This window comes from Elephantulus edwardii, unplaced genomic scaffold, assembly GCF_000299155.1.
Source record: "Elephantulus edwardii isolate Elephantulus edwardi_28Jun2011 unplaced genomic scaffold, EleEdw1.0 scaffold00056, whole genome shotgun sequence".
Taxonomy (NCBI): Eukaryota; Metazoa; Chordata; class Mammalia; order Macroscelidea; family Macroscelididae; genus Elephantulus; species Elephantulus edwardii.
This window is the reverse complement of record NW_006399806.1, coordinates 13,440,387-13,447,873: the sequence shown is the minus strand read 5'-3', so window position 1 is coordinate 13,447,873 and position 7,487 is coordinate 13,440,387. Positions and strand designations below refer to the sequence as shown.

General features: G+C 37.7%; 1 pseudogene; it reads right to left on the bottom strand.

The window, feature by feature from the left end:
* Positions 1–2,582: 2,582 nt before the first annotated feature.
* On the bottom strand, positions 2,583–3,281 carry LOC102865388 (annotated as a pseudogene).
* Between the last annotated feature and the right edge of the window lie 4,206 nt (positions 3,282–7,487).

The window sequence follows — 7,487 nt, the reverse complement described above, 5'->3', positions numbered from 1 at the left end:
TTATAAAAGAAACAGAATTAAAATTCTGATTATTCCTTGCACTCAATCATTCAATGGATTCTGTAATACTTGAAATAACATGCATATTTGTGACTAGGGAAGGTATATGAGTTGTTTTTTGGCATTTTCTATTATTCCTTTATCCTCTTTGCTCACTAAGATCTGGCAGGGATATTCTTGCTGGCTTCTGGGTCTCCAAGTAATATTCTAATAAAAAAAAATCTTTTAATCACTGAAAATGGTTACAGTTCTTATCCACAATCTTTGCAAAGTGATGGTTCAGATGAGTACACTATGACTTAGTCTTTTTCCTTCACCCTTTGGCTTTGAGGTGACCTTGTAATTTTCTAACTTGAAAAGAAATTAACCAAACAATGGGGGCTCAGTTCAGAGTTTAGGCTCCAAAAGCCTTAAGTATGCAAAATCAAATGCTAGCCTGCTGAAGGGTGAGAAACCACAGGGAGCCCACTGATTGTTTCCAGCCAAGTCCTGGATTAATTAACCTTAGACCAGCTTGGTGTCTGAACACAAATGCATATGTAAACCTAGCTGAGAACAGCCAAATTCAGGTCAGACCCAAAAACCTTCACCTACCTACCTAAGACTTTTATATTTTTAATGCATATTGTTTAGGACACTTAGTTTGAAATTATTTTCTTACCTAGAAATAGCAGATTAATACAGTTACCTTTACTTGGTATCGTGCTTTTTTGGATATTATCGTGGTCAATCTAACTTGTTACCATTAAATCAGTTGACCTCTGCTGGATTGCTGTAGGCTATAAACTGCATTAGAGGAAATTTCCCTCTTTTTTCTCCCATGGACCATATGGTGGATTAGAACCTCTTGTCACTGGGTTGTCAGTAAAATTCCTCACCAATTAGACCACCAGAGCTACCTTTGTCTTGGTCAGCTCCTTTATTTCAGTGTCTCTGTTAAGTTTTCACACAATATTTCTCTGACCACCTGTTCTAAAGTCAATATCACTTTTCTTATCAAAATAGTAATCATGTATTTTTCATCTAACTCATGCAAATATTAGAAATAAATTTGCAAAGTGTGTATAATTAAAAAGAGTTTGAAGTTAGGATTAGATAAAAATATGACTTTGTCTTACATGGTTACTCATTATGTAATATATATTTTTATTTTTCTTAAATGATTGTTTCTTGAGCTTCTCAGATACTCTAATAAAGAGGTCAATTTCACATAGTTGAGGGTGTGCTTGACCAAAAGCATAGTGTTTTCAATTGCTTGATATGTATGTTGAAGTTTGATAATAAGGAAGACAAAAGAACAATTGATACCTTTGAATTATGATGTTTTTAAAAATCATATACTGTATCAGGGATTGCCACAAGAGCAAATAAATCTCGTGTTGGAAAAAGTACTGTCAGATGGCTCCTGAGAGACAAAGCGGGTGAGATCTCACATACTTGAGGCTTGTTGTTGGAGTGGTCAGCTCTTGGAAAAGGACATCATATTTGGAAAAGCAGAGGATCCCTAAGGAAAGTACAACCTCAATGAGCTTAATTGACACAGTGATGGCAATAATGAGTTTGACATGGCAGAGATTGTCAAGATGGTGAAAATTTTCATCTGTTACGTACACAGAGTTTTTATGTGTTGTAACAAATATACTGGCATTAACAGCAATAACAACATAACATACAAAAAGGCTAGGATGATATGAATTAAATCGTGTCCCATTAAATCTGTACCGCAAATTCTAACACCTCTACTTGTGGTTATAAAACTCCATGTTTATTAATGAGATTTGTAATTTATTTGTTTGTCTTATACTGCTTTATTTACAAAGTTCGGATACATTGCTTTTCACATCAGATCTTTCTGTCTCCCTCCACCCATCAAATTGTGTGACCCTGTAATTATCACTTCACCCATCCTCAGCCCTCTGCTCCCACCCGTCACCCTCCTTGGATCCTCATACTTATTCTACAATAATGATTCTTACACAATATTATGATCTTATACAATATTTATCCTTATGGGACTGAGTTACTTTACTTAGCGTAATGCTTTCCAATCCCTGCCAAGTTAGGTAGTAATTTACAAAATCATTGCTCCTGCATGACTGTATTTTGTAGCTTGTGTACATTCACTCTCGGGGTGGAAAAATAACAGATGAGCAGCTGACAAAGTAAGCAAGCAGAAATGTCAAACCACATGAAGATTACTAAAAACAGAAGCTCAAAAGAGACAAGAACATATCTCAAGAGCTACCAAAGAGAGAACTTCTTCTTGGACTCCTCATGCACTGAATGCAGACATTTAGCCTACTAAACTGTAACAAAATAAATTTGTATTTGTTAAGTCCATTGGAGATATATATAAAATTTAAACACGCCATAAACAGCACTTATTACCTTGGTATATCATTCTGATCTTGTTGATGTTCCTTCACATATAAGTGTTTCTCCATCTCCTCCCTTCTCCCAGTTTGGCTGTATAGTGCATCCTCGGACTGTTAGCCCACAGCAGTAACTCAGTTTATTCCATGTTCCTAATATTATTTCAGAGGGTTAAAGTTCTCATCCATAAATCCTGCTTTATAAGACGTTCAGTGCTTGTGAAAAAATTTGTAATAAACAAGGCATCCCAGGATGATGAGCTCCAGTAAGATGACAACGGAAAGCAGCTGGTTATTGGTCGCCACTATTCTGGAAATTGACTGGAGAATCTTCCCACTTTTGCTCAAGTTTTCATTTGTGTTTGCCAGTCTGCTCTTGGTACGTTCCAGCTGGTCTCGTTGCTCCCCCAGCTCCTCTAAGATTTCCGAGCCAATCTGATCAGTCTCCGTGGCAATCCAACGGGAACGCTCAATATTCCGGGTGGCCCAGTTCAAGCTGTCAGTGTCTTGCAGAAGCAAGGCCCTTTGAGACTGTAGTTGATTCATGTGCTCGTTCTCCACAGCACAGGTACTGAATTTCAAGTCTCCTCGGCCCCCAGGTGTGGCTGTCAAAGGTGTGCTTCTCACTTCCTGATGCAAGTCTGGCAACATCTTCCCAATAGGTTTGAAATTTGCACATCATGGGATTACGGAACCACAGGGGTGTATACGTAATTCTTCCTCCATCTCTGCCAATGTTTTATTTGCTTCTTGTTGTTTTTCCATCAAAATCTCTGATGGATTTCTTCTTCTCTTTGGTCCTTACTGTCCCTACCAGCCGCTTGGGCACCCCTGTAGGTCCTCATGGAACTCGAGAAAGATCTCATGCAGCTTCTCAAAATGCTCGGAGGAGGCAGTGGAGGTGGCCATGGTGCAAGACGTGCCGGATGGGCAGTCGCGGAGATTCTGGGTGCCCGCCGAGATTTTGGGTGCAGGGCACTCCTGTCTTGGTAGTTACAGCCTTCCAGCCTCATAGCCATCAAGGCCTCCTCCTCCTCCCCATTGGTAATAGTTATTAAAACAACAATACATAAACAAGGCATGTAACTCTAACTTCAGAAACCAAGCTGAGTCATGTCTCATTTTGTGAAGCACAGCTCAAAAGTCAATGTGAATTACTAATGTATCTAATAGTTAAATAACTGATGTATGTAAACCCATAAAGATTTAGTCTTGAGTTAAACATTGGTTAGAACACTGTAGTTATAGTTTCTATTGTACAAATACTTTACTGTTCAACATTTGAGCATCTATATTGTTTAGGGAATTCCAATAGTTTAGTAGCCTAGTGGCAAGAAGGCCTGTGCTTTGATGCCACCAGCTGCTTCATGGGAGGTTGGACAGTGTCCTCCCTGTGATTAACTGCCTCTGAAAACTTGAATGTGTGTGTGTGGGTGTATCAGCAGTTGGTTCTGACTCTAAGGTACATAACAACAGTAGATTAGTGGCAAGGATTTGCACCGCCAATTTAAAGACTCACAGTTTGAATCCATGGGAGAAAGATAGACAATCTCCTTCCAAGCAAACTGAAATTTTTAACAATTTCAATCTCTTCTCCATCTGTCACGGTGTTTCCAATTGGCCCAGTTGTGAGAATTTCATTTACTTGATGTTGAGTTTCAATTCATATTGAAGACTGCAGTTTTTGACCTTCTGTGGCAAAGCTTCAGGTCCTTCTCAGTTTCAATAAGGAAGGTTGTGTCATCTGCATAATACAGGTTGCTGATGAGTCTTCCTTCAATCCTGATGCCACATTCCTCCTCATAAAGTCCAGACTTCCAGATGATCTTTTCCACATGTAGATTGAAAAGGTATGGAGTCAGGATGCATCTCTGATACCCTGCTGTCCTGCTTTTGAACCACGCAGGGTTTCCCTGCTTTGTTATGAAGACTACTTTTCCCTCCAACTATAGGTTTTACATGAGCACATTTAAGTGTTCTGGGATTTTCATTCTTCTCAAGGTAAGTCAAATGTGCTGTGATCCACACAGTCAAATGTCTTTCCATAGTCACTGAAATACTGATAGACACTCCTCCAGTACTCTCTGCTTTTAGGTTAAATCCATCTAACATTGGCTATAACACCCCTATAACACAACCTATTCTCAATCCAGCTTGCACATCTATCAGTTTTCTGTTGATGTAAGGTTCCAGTAATTTTTGGATAATCTTCAGCATGATCTTGCTTGTATGTTATATTTGTAATATTGTTCAATAATTTCCACACTCTGATCATCATTTTTTGGAAAGGGAATAAATATGGATCCCCTAGTAATTATAACACATCTAATACATATCATCAGTCTAACTACTTGTGTACATATTGGAAAAGAAAGTATTCTTTTACATGGATAGATATAAATGTGCCAAGACAGATAACGCTTGAAGGCTATTTAGTCAAGTATATTCTTTTTTGGTTGTGGTGAAAGAAGGTAAATTGATTATTAATATAAATCTTTTTTTCAGCATAATAGTTAAATAAGGCTTATGTTTTTTTACAAAAATCTTAATGAAAGCAAGTAAGATGGCACAAATCCAATAGGGACTGTATGAAGTTATGAGTTTATGAATGCATATAACTTCTAGAGAGGGAAAAGCACTATTGATAGTGGCAAAATTTACCTTCCACATACATAGCAAAAGCTTAGTATTCAGTTCCTTGGTTTTTAAAATGGAGACTAAGATGCTATAACCTTCACAATCATATGACATGCGCCAGAGATCTGGACAATGACTACAGAGGAAAGAAGGAGAATTGATGTCTTTGAGCTGTGGTGCTGGAGAAGAGTGTTGAATATACCATTGACTGCTAGGAGAACAAACAGCTTTTTCCTGGAGAGGGTTAAACCAGGCTGCTCTTTAGAGAAAAGGATTCTGAAGCTTCATGTGACATGCTTTGGATGTGTTCCTTGGAGAGGGACATCATGTTTGGGAGGGTGGAGGGACAACACAAGAAAGAAAGACCCTTGATGAGATGGATCGATTCAGTAACTGGGGTCATGGGGAGAGGTGTGTCAGAGACAATAAGGTTGACACAGGGTAGAGCAGGGTTTAGGGCTCTTGTACATAGGGTCACTATGAGTCACAAGGGACTTTATGGCACATAACAACAATAAAAAAGTCTTTTTTTTAAAAAAAATAACTGTTGCCAAATAACAGGAGTAAGTTTATAATCCAGTGAAATAAATGCCTCATGGTAAAATAATTGCTTAGTAAGCAGGAAGAATGTGAACGATGAGCACATTTTGGTGCTTTTTGTTTGTAATATCAATAATTTATTAAGAGTTGCATCTTAAAAGTAAAATAAAAAAAATAAAGCCCGCATGTGATAGTGCAGAATATAAAAAAAAATACTTATTTTAATGCTTTATTTACTTTGTACCTGCTTTCAGAAGGAGTTAACAAACATTTATTTTCTAATTCCTGCCTTCAAATAGAAGCTAAAAAGAATGAATAAATTTAATACTTTCTTAAGGAAATCTAGATATCGTTCGGGTGAAAGAAGGGTTTGTAAACATCTTTAGGAATGTATATGAATAGATGTGAGATACTTACCGTTGTTGTTGTTATGTGTCATTAAGTTGCCTGCAACTCATAGCGACCCTATGTACAACAGCTCTGAAGCCTGCCCTATCCTGAGTCAATCTCACTGATTCAAACACACCTACTCCCACTGTCCTGGTTACTGTATCCATCTCATCCAGGACCTTCCTCTCCTACACTGTCCCTCCACCCTTCCAAGCATGATGTCCTTCTCCAAGGATTGGTCTCTCTTGGCCACGTTCCCAAAGTACGTAAGGCAGAGCTTCAAAAATCCTAGCCTCCAAGGAAAGACTTGGTTTCACCCTATCCAAGACAGATGGATTTGTTTTTTGGCAGTTCATGGTATGTTCAAGACTCTTCTCCAGCACCACAACCCAAAGGAGTCACTTCTGCTATCCTCCTTAGTCATTATCCAGCTCTCTGATGCACAACAATAAAGGGAACAATTATTAACTTTCAGAGTTTCTTAAGTGCAGTGACCAATAAGTTTGAACTTTAAGAGAAAGTTGCCATTTCTTTAATCATCCAGAGTTGTATCTTTCTTCAGACAGGCACTCATTTTAGCTAAATGCAAGTTAAACAAGTGATCTTTTTCATCCAGTAAATATTATTTTATTCTTAATTGTAGCTGTTATTTTATAGTAGCAAAAAATCTTCTGTGAAATTTTATATATGATCATTTACATTTACTTATGGTAGGAAAGAATTACATATTGCTTATATTTGATTTCTTTGAACTTCTCTTTTTCTGATAACCTTAATCAGATCAAATTAAAAAAATCCATTTCTGTGGAGTCAATTTCAATTTTAGGCAATCCTCCACACATTTCCAAGGCTCTTAATATTTATGAGAAGAGACTGCACTGTGTCACCAGACTTCCTTTGCTTCCAGATAGCCAGATCAAAATGTCATCATACCATATAGTAAAATCTAGAATGTTACAGAAATTATTTCTTACAGCACTCCTCTCCACAGCTGTCTCATGTCTTGTGTGCTGGGAGGTTATTTGAGAATATAAGGACTTCTTTATTAGTTAACTGTGTGACCTTGTCAATCCATCTCATTGAGAATCTTCTTCTTTTTCACTGACCCTCCACTTTTCCAAGCATGATGTCACTTTGCAAGGCCTAAGTCTTAATGATGATGGAGGTGGCATAAGTTAGGAAAAGTTTCAGATCTGTTGTTCACTGTAAATGACCCTATGGATATCTTTGATGCTACACCACCTAACAACAACTTTTAGTAAACCAGGAAGCTATGGTAGAGTATTTGATAAGGAATTTTATTATTAACATAAATGTCGTGCCTCTCTTGTGCTTCAAATCCACCAGCTGCTTTGTAGGAGAAGATGGACAAGGTCCTCCCTTATGATTTGTAGCCACTGAACACCCTCAGGTGGGTCAATTATTAGTTAGTTCTGACTCCAAGGCAATGACTTTGATTGTTATTAGTAAATTTGAACCATATTACCAATGACTTACCTTTATAATCCTAATGTAATTTTTTTTAAAGAAATGAAGATGGAAGTTGGT